Genomic DNA, 15,807 nt, shown 5'->3' with positions numbered 1-15,807 from the left:
CTGCCCTTCCAGCCTATTTGAAGGACACTACTCATGTTTTACAGGTTTTAAATACTATAGAATGGAAAGATCATTTCATCTTAGGGACTTTAGATATAACTTCCCTTTACACAGTTATTGAACATGAAAAGGGTTGCAAATCTGCGGAATTCTTTATGTCAGAGGCTAAAAGCTTTCCCAGCGATCAGATTGCTTTTATTGTCGATTGTATTTATTTTATACTCACCCACAACTATTTTTACTATGGAGCGAACTACTACTCCCAGAAGTGGGGGACCGCTATGGGTACCAGATTCGCGCCCAGTTATGCAAATTTGTATGTTGGCAAGTGGGAACATGAAACCATCTTTCCCGAGGGCAGGCTGCGCGCGAATCTGGTACTCTGGCACCGCTTCATAGATGATATTATTTTTATTTGGTCTGGTGGGCCTACTCTTTTAACAGATTTTATTGATGAATTGAATAAAAATTGTTATTTTTTAAAATTTACCGCAACTACTAGTCTCACGGAGATTAACTTTTTAGACTTAAAAATCTTTATTGAGGACAACACCATTCAGACACAACTATTTCACAAACCCACTGATTCAAACAATTATATTTCGCTAGAAAGCTGTCATCTCCCAAGTTGGCTTCTTAATATTCCAAAGAGCCAATTCATACGGGCTCATAGAAATTGTTCCAAGTCACAGGACTATTTAACTGAGGCTGAAACTCTAATCAAAAAATTTTGTCAAAAAGGTTATGATACCCAATCCCTGCTAGCAACCAGGGAATATATTGGACATATACCAAGGGAACAATTCCTCAGACATAAAATAAAAAATAAAGAAAATATTAGTATAGACGAGATTCCTATCATCACCCAGTATAATTCAAATAGTCAAATTCTCAGAAAAATTGTAAATAAACACTGGGGTATTTTGAAGAATGATAAAATCATAGGGGAAGTTCTACCAGCCCGCCCTAGGTTTGTCTTTAGAAGGGCAAATAATTTAGGTAACCTGGTAGCCCCTTCTATTTCAATATCTAAAAAAGGCCCCAATTCTCATTCACAACAGCAATTAAAAGGTTTTTTTCCCTGCAAAAAATGTGTATCTTGCAGAAAATTAGGCAGTAAGAAACAATTCTCTATTATAAATAAATCCATGGAGATTCAGATTCGTGATTTTATCACCTGTGACACGAAGGGGGTGATATATTGTATCACATGTCCATGTGATAAATTATATATAGGTCGAACGATACGTCCCTTAAATGTCAGAATTGGGGAACATTTACGGAATATTTGTAAGAAATTCACAGGTCACCCCCTCTCTAATCATTATCTTACACATCATGGGAGCTCCCTAAGGGATACTAAAGTGACTGGGATTCAAATAGTTAAAAGAAGTATCAGGAAAGGTAATTTTATCCATCAGATGTCCAGGGTGGAAAGTAAATGGATATTTGAATTGAATACTCTGATCCCAAACGGTTTAAATAGCGAGATTTAGCTATTTGCTTTTAATGCATAGTATAATGCTCCATTGCTATATACTGGAGGCTATATAAGGGTTCCTCTTGCTCTAGGGGGCCATCCCTGAAGAAGGAATCAGTGAATTCCGCAACGCGTAGGATTTGCCATTGCTTTCTGGCCCCATCAGCGCCCCATAGGGCTTTCTTGCCTGTCACGTGATCTATCACGTGACTGTGACGTCACGCAAGGTCCTTCAGCTTTTTCGGACCTTGCAGGCCTGCTCTTGCAAGCGGCGGCTGGTACTCTTACAGCCTGCCGATATACACCTCCAGCTGCGCGCCAGTCACCGGCCGGGACGGCGGCATGCTATGAGGTAGCACCCTTTAGCACCAGTAACTTTTTATATACCTGTGTCGGGGAGTATCATTGGGAAAGGACCTGGAAATCCACCCTGCATTCTGAAGACCTTTTTCCCTGCCTCGCCAGTTTTTAGCTTCAGTAAAGGTAATAGATTTCTTCATAAGATATCTTTATTTAACCAAGACACATTTAATTAGCGCAAGTTTCTATCAGGTTTATTTATTTTTTAGATTGGGCTGAATCCCAGCACTGGGACCCCCAATGATCATCAGAACTGGGTTTTTTTATGGTCTTCTGCTTGATTTTGATGAAGATGATCTTGCCTCATTTTCCCTTAGTCACACAACCGCAAACAGAAGGAGGTCAATAAATCGGTTAGTTGTCCATGTGCCCTGCCACGCCTTTAAAAGTCTATGGCACTATGAGAAGGTACTGTCACTCCTATAAACAAATATCTAAATATTATCGCCAATAGGATAGGTTGTAATTTTTGTAGATTGGAATACCATTAGAGAGAGGCTACCCCAAAAAAATAAAATTTGTCGCTTGTCCATAACAGTTCAAATGGAGCAGTGGTCAATCTGTCATTCCTTTATCCTGCTGATCCATCTATTCTCTTTAGAGAAATGGCCAACAATGTACTCTACCGTCTCAGTCTCACATGAAACGTCTCTGTATTCTAGACCTCAGTGAGATGAAGCATTTCTGAACAGAAATGTAACATGATTATCTCGCGATCTACTCCAACAATGGCCGCCTTAACCACTCAATGGTTAGCTTCCAAACTGCATGTTCTTCAAAGGAGTTGTCCGAAACAATTTTTTTCACCTATGGGCCTAAGGGCAGAGTCACACTGGTGAATTTTTCTTCCGAGAATCGGAACGTAAAACTCGCACTGGCTGTCTGCTCTCCTGACCTGAGCTTGACAGCTGCATAGTAATCCATCATGCTGTCATTCTCAGGTCAGGAGAGGTGCCGGCCAGTCCGTGCTATGCGATGCGATTATCGCAGGAGAAATTGGCAGTGTGACTCCAGCCTAACAACTAAAAGGCAGTTAATTGCTACCTACCTGCCTGTTGTGACTGGTGCCCATCTCTGTCATCACAGCGTTCACAGACCACTCGTTGCCAATTTGCGCCGACACAGAGCGGTCTCAGACCTGCTTCTGCTGGCAACTCAGCGGCTTTCACTGACATCATGTCGATAGAGGAGCAGCTCCTCTCTGCTCTAATGACGGGGCATGATTGCCGAGGTCCTGCTGAATGAAAGCTGTGTCTGTTACGGTTCTGCAGCACAGGACTAGGGTAGGAGGAGGGAAAACTGACCCTGCACTGTGACTAGGCTGATACCCTACGATGGAATGGGCGAACCATTCCTTGCGAATAGACCCACCGACGATCCTAGGTTAATCTCAAGCGAAGACCTATAGATAGGGGGAGGGGGGGTCCCTGAAAGATCTGAGGACTGGGTACAAAAACAGGTCACCTTTTAATAGAAAATAAAGAGAAGGCTGCAGAAACAAACTGAAACTAAGACTAGAAGAACCAGAGGTCCCAGCACTGCACTAATTAAACACATGGAAAGCAAAGATCCATGCCAGAACTGAAGCGGATTAACACTGTTGTCCAGCCAGGGCCGGGAGACAGGTGCAGGTTAATAAAGGGTGATACAGTCACCTGACCCAAGACAAACCCAGCACCAGGGGAAAAAGACCAGCAGCCAGAACACTACAAGAAAATGGCGGATAGTCACAAACTGAACAGATTCTAACAGTGTCCCTCTGCAAGAACTAGCTGTCAATCAGAATGATGCCGGCAGTTACGTCCCATCGACAGAGCAGCCGGGAAGAAGAAGAGCTGCTCTGTTGATGTGGAGCAGCTGCAGCACTGACACCAGGTAGAACAATTAGGTAGATAGCAACTACATTACTGTTAGATCTTAGGCTCATAGTAAAATAAATGAAATAGTCCTTGATAAAACATTTAAATTAAAAAGTTAGAAAAGTGACAACATTAAGTATAGGAAGATAGTCAAGTGAGAAGCCATTGAAAGAAAAACAAAATGTTGAAGTCCTGTATGGGAACTTTTTTTTTTTTTTATCAGTTATCTTAAACCAAAAGTAGTGTCATATTGATACAGCTCTCAGAATGACTACATCCATTGTATGTAGGTGACAAATAGACGAGCAGAGTTGTTTTGGTGGCAGAAAAGTGCTGAGACATTGGCATTTCGGGTAAATAAGGTACACTGTACTTGCAGATGTTCAGGTTATCTGTGTGTTCCTGTAGGCACAGGGGGATTTCTTGCGTTAGTGGGCTATATTTCCTTATGATGCTTCACATTACATTAGGTTTCTTATGCCGTTTTGAAGCCACATTTGCATCTGTGGTTGATTTTGAAAGTGTTGTGACAAGGGAAAACCCACCTGATTCTGTTTCCATTGCAAATATAGACGATTCGTGTTCAGAAAATGATGATCTAGTTATGACATTTCCTGTCGATTGTTACATAAGACAGAAGCACGCCATTGCCACTTCTGGAAGTTCTGACTATTGCAAAGATCCAGTGATAATATGTTTCTTTTCTACCGTTTGTTGCTGGCGGTGTAAACTCTAGGTCCTGCCACATCACAACTAATGTACTTTTTAAATTGTTCAAAGGAAGATGACATCATCTATCACCCCAGAAAAAAAAATATAATCGAGAAAAATGAATTCTCTCTTGCCACAAATCAACCGCTCCTTTTTTTTTTTAACAAGGCAAAGTGTATTCTCCTATGAGCTTTTAAAGGGAATCTGTCATCCGGTTTTGGCCAGCTTCATATAAAGGTGGATCCTTTCCAGTATTGTGTGGTTTGCTGAGCTGCTTCCTGTGGTTTTGATAATCTCCTGCTGATAAAACAGTGATTTTATCACTAGAATACTGCAATTCAGTCCTCCATATTCAGGAGCTCTGTATAACCCTGTCCTCACTACTGATTGGCAGCTTTCTGCCAATCAGTGGTGTGGGAGGGGTTATACACAGCTCCGCATTTAGAGAACTGCTAGTACTGTAACATAGTTAGCAAGGCCGAAAAAAGACATTTGTCCATCCAGTTCAGCCTGTATTCTGTCAGAATAAATCCCCAGAGCTACCTCCTTCTAAAGAACCTAATAACTGTAAGATACAATATTGTTACGCACCAGGAAGACATCCAGGCCTCTCTTAAACCCCTTGACTGAGTTCGCCATCACCACCTCCTCAGGCAAGGAATTCCAGATTCTCACGGCCCTAACAGTAAAGAATCCTCTTCTATGTTGGTGGAAAAACCTTCTCTCCTCCAGACGCAGAGAATGCCCCCTTGTGACCGTCACCTTCCTTGGTATAAACAGATTCTCAGAGAGATACTTGTATTGTCCCCTTATATACTTATACATGGTTATTAGATCGCCCCTCAGTTGTCTTTTTTCTAGACTAAATAATCCTAATTTTACTAATCTCTATGGATATTGAAGTTCCCCCATCACTTTTATTAATTTTGTTGCCCTCCTTTGTACTTGCTCTAGTTCCATTATATCCTTCCTGAGCACCGGTGCCCAAAACTGTACACAGTACTCCATGTGCGTTCTAACTGGGGATTTGTACAGAGGCAGTATAATGCTCTCATCAAGTGCATCCAGACCACTTTTAATGCACCCCATGGTCTTGTTTGCCTTGGCAGCTGCTGCCTGGCACTGGCTGCTCCGGGTAAGTTTATCATTAACTAGGTTTCCCATTCAGTGTGTAATGGTGATATTGATTCCTTCTTGCCATGTGTATTACCTTACATTTAAACCGCATCTGCCACCTTTCGGCCCAAGTTTCCAACTTATCCAGATCCATCTGTAGCAGAATACTATCTTCTTCTTGTACTGACGGCTTTACATAGTTTTGTATCGTCTGCAAATATCGATATTTTACTGTGCAAACCTTCTACCAGATCCTTAATAAATATGTTGAAGAGAATAGGGAATAGGTCCCAACACCGACCCCTGTAGTCCCCCACTGGTCACAGCGACCCAGTTAAAGAATATACCATTTATAACCACCCTCTGCTTTCTATCACTAAGCCAGTTACTTACCCATTTACACACATTTTCCCCCAGACCCAACATTCTCATTTTGTGTACCAACCTTTTGTGTGGCACGGTATCAAACGCTTTGGAAAATCAAGATATACCACATCCAGTGACTCACCTTAGTCCAAGTCTATAGCTTACCTCTTCGTAAAAACTGATTAGATTGGTTTGACAGGAGCGATTCCTCATAAACCATTGTTTTATCAAAGCTCCAACAAGCAGCCAAGTAAAGATACATTTCTGTAATCAGGGTCTTTGCCGCAACATCCTGTTGTTCTCAAGTAGAGAAGCAAAAACCTGTTGATAGAGTCACTTTAAGTTAAGGTTCTTGTGGGTTTTAAGCTTGATGTGTATTTCCGTATAACAAGGATATCCGTAGTATGCAGACCACTCCCCTGACCCTGCATCCCACCATTCCCACTAGAACTATCCCCTAATATTACTTTAAACCACCAAATGGATATGCCTCAATGTCTTTTAAAATACTTAGGCTGTGTTCACACACAGCGTTTTTTTAGCGGTTTTTACCTCGGTTTTTGCTATAAAACCGCCATAAAACCGCTAAAAATAAGCTGCACAGTCATTTCTATGCATTTTGCACTTTTTGTGCACATTGATGCACTTTTTACCGCGAAAAAACCGCATCGCGGTAAAAAACGCAGCATGCTCATTAATTTTGCGGATTTTTCCGCGGTTTTGGCTTCTTCCATGCGTTTAGAAACCGCTGCGGTAAAAAACGCATCAAAACCGCAAAAAAACGCGCAAAAACCGCCGCGGAAAAATAGGTGCGGTTTCTGGGAAGGGATTCAGGTTTTTGTGCAAAAATTTTCTGCAACGTGTGCACTTAGCCTTAGAAATGACAAAATTCTATATTTTTGTTTGACAAACTCTTATCTATATCTGCAGTCTGGGCATGTGCATTGAAGTCCGTTTACTGCCCATGCTCCAGATGTCACCTGAGTAAGCTTTGAATAACATTTCCAGCCTGAGGGCATCTTTTAAAGTAGCATTCCAACATTTTGTTTCATTATCTACATCACTTAGCCATAGTTAAGTGCACAGTTCATGTATTGAAAGATTTTCTTCAGTCCTGTTTCTGTTGAAGTCCTCTCACTAATGTTGCGACTGCAGTTCTGGGTAGTCGGCTCACTCGGCGTCTTCTGTGTGGACTGAATATCACTTTCTCAATATAAGTGTATGAGATTCACATCGAGGCTGTCATAGAGAAATTTATATAGGAAGGAGAGAAGTCCGGCTTTCAGGATCGCGCTGTTCCAGTCCAAAGTTCACAAGGAGTTAATCCAAGGACCAAGCAGTGATTATAACTTTCTTTTTATTCCATAAACTCTACGCGTTTCACGTACACACTGTACACTTCCTCAGGAGCTTTGTTGTGAACTTTGGACTGGAACAGCGCGATCCTGAAAGCCGGACTTCTCTCCTTCTTATATATGCAATTCTAGTGACCGGCTGATTGCTGCAGTTCATCGGATCCTACCCATTTGTGCTTATGGTTGTTGTGTTCCACACAACTGAACCAGGTGAGTGGATCCATATCTGTGAAACGTTTATATCATTGGATAAGACCCTATTGTGCGCTTCTGTCTCCCCCTTTTTTTATAGAGAAATTTATTTATGGTCCACACAAAACACCACTAGTGGACCCAGATAGAAAAGGGCCCCCTGTGTAAGGACAATATATGGCACCTTTGCAGTCCAGTAACTCATCATAATGCAAAATTTCCTGTTGGGCCTGTCTCGGGGCAGTAAGGGCTTTCCTTAGCTTGGGGGTACACTTAAAGGTAGTGAGGCCCAAGTCTTCAACCTGTCCCTATCTCCTGTTCAGCCTTGAGCTAAATACCCAACCCCCTCCCCAGGAAGTGAGACAGGGAATAAAGTAAACTGCACCAAAAAACAGGGAAAGGGTAACTCAGACACCTCGGGGTTAAATCAACTGAAAGACATGACTTAGCTTGCTCTGCGGCAATGCTCCAGGATAGCAGAGTCAGCCACTTGAAAACAGCATACAACTGAAGCACCACAGAACTCTGTCAGCTCCTGAACTCCAGCTTGGTTGGTCTCCAAAGAGAAACAATATCACCAACAGTTAGTTGGTGCACCTGGTGAGCTTATGTAGGAAGGTGGGAGTGGCTTCCGCCTGCATAGGTAATTAATCACAATGCAGTAACACCAGCGGCCACCGGGAGGAAAACCTCACCAGAAGACCAACTAATGATGCAGTAACACCAGCGACCACCGGGGCAAAAACTAATATTAACCCCCGATGGCCTGAAAGGAAAAAAGTGTTGATATGAGAGCCCGGATCTGCCACGGATCCAAGAGGGTTGTTGGACTGCATGATTCTTCACCCATAAGGCACCACACAGCACTCTTGAGAGATACTAATCATATTTAACGTGCACTATTATAACTTCGTTTTCAAAGCAATGTTTAAAATGGTGTTTTTCACAGTGATATGTTGACAAAAATATTGCCAAGCCACGTAATGCCATCTCAGCTGCTTAAGGTAATGGTATTCAAATGACAAGTTCCATTTAAGTCCAGTCTTAATGAATCAGGCTAGTTGTTCTTTTACACTACATTTATAGTCTCTCCATTAAGGTGCAGTCAGACGGCCATATAAATCAGACCGAGATTGGCCGGCGCCTCTCCGATCTGAGCATGACCGCTTCATAGAAATACATGAAGCTGTCATGCTCTGGTGAAGAGAGCCACCGGCCAGTCCCGGTCTGATTTATATTGCGGTTGCATTGCGGTCTTTTTAAAAAGTCGCAGTTCATGAATCAGGCGAAAACATCTAGAATCATTAATACTCCACCCGCAAAATGGAAAACAATACAAAAACAAAACCGGGAGCACATATAAAATAAACTTCACAAAAGGTGAAGATAAAATAATTTTGTGAAAACAAAAAAAGGCGCAAAATTCACAAAACTAGGTAAAAAAAAAAAAAAACAGTCATAAAGACAATTATAAGGGCCAACATCTTGACAACTCATTGACAGCAACCACTCCGGTGTTTTTTTTTTTATTCACCCCCCATGAAATGGTATATCGTTAATATCTGTTCCCTGCCTGTAGTAAAATACTTATCAGTCGTTGTCTTGCTCTTCCCAGCACTGCTCCGGTCCTGTGCCGCCATCATGTGACCACAGCTACTGACTGACCAGAAGTCAGAGTTAACGGTTACAAGCTCTCAATGTAAGTCTATGAGTGCCTCGTTCTGGCGTTATTCTGGCCCTCATAGGCTTGCATTGAGCTGTGCCTTCAAATCCGCTCAGCAAACACTGGAGCGATCCGGCAGCTCACAACTAGCAGAGGATGACCGGAGCGGCACTGAGAACAGATGAAGACTGCAACCGGAAAGTATTCTTTTACAGGCATAAAATAAAAAAAATCGCCAAAGTGGAGCTTTATGTGGATTAAGCTATTTGAAAATTGCAGAAGCCACTGACTCATGTGAAGTTAGGTCTCGAATTGCAGTTTTTTAGTTTGTGATATTCAAGTTAAGGCAACTTTTGCTATTTGTGTCACGGTCCTGTCAGCGCCGGCGTGCAGCCACCGCTGAGCAGGGACTCGGACACACTGCAGGGGGGCCCGGGATCAGATACGGCCGGGAAGCTCAGGCAAACAGGACCTGGAGACGCTGAAGTTAGCAAGCAGTGAAGGACCTACGGTCATGTGATTGCAAGTGGCGGGGCTTAGCGTCCTGCTGCCAGAGATCGGCAACTACAGGAATGCTCAGGTCAGACAAACGGGGGTCATACACAGAGATAGCAGTAGAGTACCAGGGATGAGACAGAATGGATAGTCAGGGCCAAGCAGCTGTCAAAGCCAAACAGACATAGAAGGTACCAAGCAGAATCCAACAAGCAGTATCCAGAGAACAGACCAGGTCGAAACCAAAGTATCAGGCAAACAAGAACACAGCAGAAACACACTCAGGGGTCAACACACTCTGCCAAGGGCAAAAGTATAACTGACGGGGATTGGAGCTTCCTGAGGCTATAAAAAGCTTTCCCAGAACCAAGGAGAGGCCACAATAATAAGCCCCAGGTGTGCAGGTAAGAGTCTGCACTGAGATCATAACATTTAACCCCAGAAGTGCAGGTCCACCAGCACTGGTTCCAGACATTAACCCCAAGCGTGTGGGTCCAACCTGCACTGGGATCATGACAATTTGTATATAGAAATATGTGAGAATATATATATTATACATTTTTTTTTTACTGCCACAAAGTTATACAAATGTTTGTTTTTTTTTTCCATTTTTGTTGTTGTTTTATATGGAAATGAATCCCGTATAATCCTTTTATAAGGATCAGAATTTTTGCTTTCAAGTCAGTTCCTGCGAGAGAAACACACAAATACGTCTATGTAATAGCCCGGGAAGATCTGCTTATCGGAGTAAGTCAGCGATCATGTTTTGACACTTAATGGAGTGTGGAAGGAGAGGTGATGTCTGGTAGTGTAAGAGTGACACCGCTGCTTCCCCCAGCCTGTATTTCATCAGTTACACTTAGAACAATAGTATTGTCTTATCGACTTGACAGGAACATGATTTTGTGCCAGTTGTGTGGTAAACCTGTCTACTCTTCCATTAAATAATTCCTTCCAAATACATAGCAGCTTACCTGCGATAGAGATATCAGGGGAGAAATAACTCTCGATGCCAGGAAATGCAAACAAAATGTAGTATACTACACTAATAGGCTCATTGCACCAGTGTGACTTCTCATTATTCACAGCATGTCTCACATTAAAGATCATTTAATGCCTCACATCACTCGAGAGAACATTCCCTAACATTAACAGTAGGTGTACGAGGCATCCCATGCCCTATCTAACAATACAAGGAAACATTATCAATGACTAGTACAGCTAATATTCTATTTATTTCTTAATCCAAATTTATATAATTATCCGAAACACAATAAGATATTGTAGAATATAACATGTATTATTAGAAGTAATGATAGTTGCAGAAATATGGTTTATTATTATCTTTATGTAGAGAAGTAATATCATTATTCACCTTAATGTAATATTCTAGCTTGTACTTAAAGAGAATCCATCAACAGTTTTTGGTATGTAATCTGAGAGCTGAATAAAGTAAGGGCTGAGACCCTGATTTCAATGATGTGTCACTTACTGAACTGCTTGCTGTCATTTTGATGCAATCATAGTTTCCTCTTCTGCAGAGCTAGCAAAGCTGGGAATGCTGAGCTCTATATTACCCCGCCCACACCACTGATTGGCTGCTTTCTGTGTACATTGTCAGCAAGCTGCCAATCAGTGGTGAGGGTGTGGTTACACAGCAGGAGGACTAGGATGCACGTGTCACCTAGTCCTATAGTGATGATCTCCTGTTAATAACAATTTATTTTATTGAAACACAGCTTAGTAAGTGATACATCACTGGAATCTTACTTTCAGCTCCTATATAGTACTTCTCTCGGATTACTTAGCAAAAACTTGCTGAGAAATTCCCTTTAAAGGGTTGTCCCTTTTTGGATATTTATGGCATGTAGATAGACAAGATATGCAATAAATGGTTGCTTGGACATTTTTTGGAGCCATAGTAATAAAGACATTTCCATTTATCACTGTGAGAGTTGAGACACTGTTCTTCAGGGAGAGGCAGATCTTAGTAGTAGGACCTGCATCTATCAGACAATGCTGGTGTATCGTGTCAATATGCCATACATGTCCTAGGTGGGGCACCCCACTCAAAATTAGACTTTGGTGGTATATTACTAAGATGCGCACTATAGTTTTTGGACAAAAGTCTTATATTTAGGAACACTATTGATCTATAAAACACAATATCTAAGCATTAAGCTGTCGGAAGGCAAGTTGAGCCGAAAGAGGAGTAAAAGCTTCCTTAGCACTCCCGAAACCTAATTTTGGTTTTATTCGTGCTGTTTAAACATTTTCATCAGCCATTGGCAATGGTTAATGCTGTTCAAAAAGTTTAAAAGTAGAGGTAATGGAAATAAGCTTACATGGCATGCCACAACAGACACAAGGTGCCAACCCTGGTAGACTCCACAAGACCCTGTGTAACATTTGCCCCTATTCCTTTTAGATACAGACCCATGGTGATATGGTAGAAATTGCCCTTTCAATATCAAAAGTTCTTCAGTCATTATTTTGGATCACTTTAAATCTTTCCTTACTAAGTAGATATTTCTGTTCCATTCAATAGGTCCAAGGTCCTCAACTGCAGGAGGTCCACATGCTGATCTTGATAAGGGGACGTGTCAGACACTCCTAATTCATGAAGTGGTGTAGGCTCATCAGGATTTTGAGGAGTGGCGGTTGCCATGGCCTCTTGCTGTCCCAGCCCGGCCCATTTTGTCAAAGTTGAGCAAAACTGGAAGGAGAACGTCAATGGTCCAAATTGTGAGTTGCACTTAAATTTTGCAACTTTTCAAAGCTTTTATGAAAGAAATCTGGTGTGAAAGATTTAATGCATCAGGCCTGACATCTCTAGGAAATGATCCAACAGTTCTGATTTGCAGCAGAGTTTTAGTTCTTAATCTTGGGGGTATAGTGAGGCAAATTATTTGAGCAGAGAGTACTTGGTTTAGCAACGATAAGACTGATCAGCATCTCGTAAGCTAGAGATGATACATTGACGTGGTGGCATCTGTTGACCCTTGATATTTCCAGAATGATATCATAGCTTTCTTTTCCCAAAGTCAAATATTTTGCCTCTTAAGCATAGTATTTATATAGGTAGTCTGCACAGTCCCTGCAATGGCTTTTGATGACCTGCTTTCCAGCACACAGCAACCTACTCTCTCCGCCTGCCTAGAATTCTAGATTTTATAGAATATGGCTCCTTGCTGCTACCAATGGCCAATAATTACATTGGATGGGTATTTTCTATCAGATCCAATAAAAAATATCAGGATTTATCTTCAAAGCTCTCAACACTGTCACCTGCTTGTGAAATATTTCTTTTGACTTGGTCTACACTGTTTGATCTACCAAAGACGTGTCTGTCATCATTCTGCACTATCACTTTACAGAGCAGCCTGAAGAGTTGCACCTATACTTTGTAATGCTCTTCTTGTTTTATCTCTTTATCTCCTAATTTTAATCTAGATGTGGCATTCACGCCCTTATAGTGAATCAGTAACTCTCTGTGGTTGTTTTAAGTTCGCACAGTAATTGATGTACTTTACTGATTGACTTTCTCTTGAATATTGAGAAGTATTAGGATACCGTTACACATAGCGATGCACCAGCGATCCCGACAACGATATGGATCGCTGGTGCATCGCTAAGTGGTCGCTAGTGAGCTGCCACACAGGCAGATCTCACCAGTGACATCGCAGGGGTCGGGGGTCGCTACTTACCTGTCAGACGCGGCGATCCTGACGTCCTCCCACCCGCGTCCACGCGTCGCTCGTCGTCACAGCAGGAAGCCCAGCAGGAAGCTGACGACGAGAAATGGTCCAGGACCTTCTCACGCGACCAGCGATAACCAGCGGGGGAGCCGGTCAGAGGTAAGTATCACATGTAGCGATATCGCTAGCAATATCGCTGCTACGTCACAAAATCGGTGACTTTACAGCGAAATTGCTAGCGATATCGCAGTGTGTAACGGGGGCTTTAGTTTTCCAGGCAGTATTGATGTAAATTGGAATTCGAGAGGATAATTGAGATTACGCTCATGGCCAATTATCATCTTCCTTGCTTCAACGATCGGCAAATTCAGCATCCTTGCCAGATTTAGATTGAGTGTCTTGCGTTTTGGAATATTCTTGAATGTACTGTATTGTAAGACTAGTTGTAGAAGACCAATTAATCATGCAAATTCAAGTTCACCATGAGCTAGAATGAGCAGGAAAATGTTTTTTATTTTTATTATTTTGCGCCAAGTATCAACTCTATGAAGTTGATAAAAAGTGGCAGAATTTGAGGAAAAACCACAGATGAGACGTTAACCTCTCAAATGACCATAACACTTATTGAAACCATTCTTCGTACTACATAGCTACAACATTATTAGGTCTTGTCACTCACTGGCTACAATTATTAGAACTGTCGTTTCATATGCTGATCAAAAAAAAAAAGTTTTCCAAAGTTTGCATGTGTTTTAATAAATGTAATAATTTTAGTTCGGAAAATTTAAGTCTACCTTTATATGAGCAGGCAGAAATGTGCACCATTTTTTGGCTTTTAAAGGGAACCTGTCAGGAGGATTTTTTTTTTTTTAAGTAAAGTACACACATGGCCTTATTGGCACTCTGATACTGATTAAAATAATACTTGTGGTGAAGAAATCTTCGTGGATTTTGTGTAATCTGTGTTTGACGTTTTCTATTACATTCATAGCTTCGTTCATTTGAACAGAACTGTGGGTAGAGTCTTCATCTCTGCCACGGCCACTCTGTCGCATCTGTTGTCTTTGTTGTCCTCCCAGATTCAGCTTTGCGCCGGCATAGTCCTAGCATTTGCTCACATTGATCTCTTGGCAGTCTTCAGGAAAATGGCGCCAATGGCGACGTATGCCAAATTGACCTCCCGGCTATCTTGAGTAATATGACGCCGGTGATGGAACAAGTGCAGGATGAGATCTTGGATCATCATTGAGCCGAGATCTAAATCTACGAATTTGTTGCCATCGGCACCATTTTCTTTAAGACTGCCAGGAGATCAGTGTGTGCAATCGCAGCCCGCGGCTTGGGCAGCACTGGCATGAAGTTTAAACCGGGAGGATGATAAAGACAGCAGGAGCATCAGAGGGGCCGTGGCAGAGTCTTAGACCCGCCCCACAGTCCCGTCCCATTACATAAAGCTATTATTATAAGAAAATTTCACACCAGATTACACAAAATCCACATAATGGATTTTTTCACCACAGGCATCATTTTAATCATCATCACAGACAGCGCCAATATGGCCATGTGTGTACTTTACTTAGAAAAATTCTGCTGACAGGTTCCCTTTAATTTAATAGATATTTTATCAACTTTGATGCCATATTCAAACCTTCAAACTTTTTAGGTCATTTTAAAATTTTGTTGAACTTTGGTGTGAAGATTTGTGACAATTTTGACGCATTTTCGTCCTCACAAATACATTGGTTATCCATTTTATAATGTTGACTAATATGCCCTCAGAAAATAATGCAATTATAGAAAAAGAGGGACAGCATCGAATATATAATATGTATTCAACTTAATGGGAACCTGTGGGGTGACCTAACTATTAGAAACCAATATTATTTTTATAAAACAAAGTTTTTGAAATTCCAATTTACTTTTCAGAGAATACCAAAGGTTTAATAATGAACATAGGGACTATATCAAGTAACAACAATTCCTCGAAAATCTTAAATTCTATTCTTATTATCTCAGTGTATTTCCGAATCCCTATTTTGGAGGTTCACCAGGAGATCCTGGGAGCTGAGTAAATACAAGAGATGATATACTATTTTATAACTTATAGGGATACATATATTATGATCTTCTGAGTGTGTAGATTTTTTTTTTAATCTATTTATGGTCTCTTTTGACTCCTGGGACAATTAGTATGATGCACAACATTTATAGTGTTATTATGCTTTGCCCTGATGAAATCTTTTGGTATTATTCAATGGATCCAATTATGAATATCTAGAATGTGATAGGGTGAGGAATCTCACACCTTAAAGGGGCTGCCCACAACTTAAGCTAGATCATCAATGTGTGATCGGTGGAGGAACGATCAGAACTTCAAATGCTTTATTATAACGCTCCTATAAGCATAGCAAACTATAATGGCGGTTTATAATAGTTGAGTGACCTGACGGCTTACCTTTATTTAGGCAGGTACTGTATTTTACTATTATAAAATATTGTTTTTTATTTTAAA

At 41.3% G+C, this 15,807-nt stretch overlaps 1 protein-coding gene across 7 annotated transcripts in view; it reads left to right on the top strand.

The window, feature by feature from the left end:
- The window catches only part of TRPS1 (transcriptional repressor GATA binding 1), a 375,172-nt gene that overhangs the window by 158,156 nt on the left and 201,209 nt on the right, over window positions 1-15,807 (top strand). The window lies entirely within an intron of this gene.

Source organism: Dendrobates tinctorius, unplaced genomic scaffold, assembly GCF_039654945.1.
Source record: "Dendrobates tinctorius isolate UK_male_01 unplaced genomic scaffold, ASM3965494v1 ptg000116l, whole genome shotgun sequence".
NCBI lineage: Eukaryota > Metazoa > Chordata > Amphibia > Anura > Dendrobatidae > Dendrobates > Dendrobates tinctorius.
The sequence above is the reverse complement of the archived record's forward strand: the minus strand, read 5'-3'. Positions and strand labels throughout refer to the sequence as shown.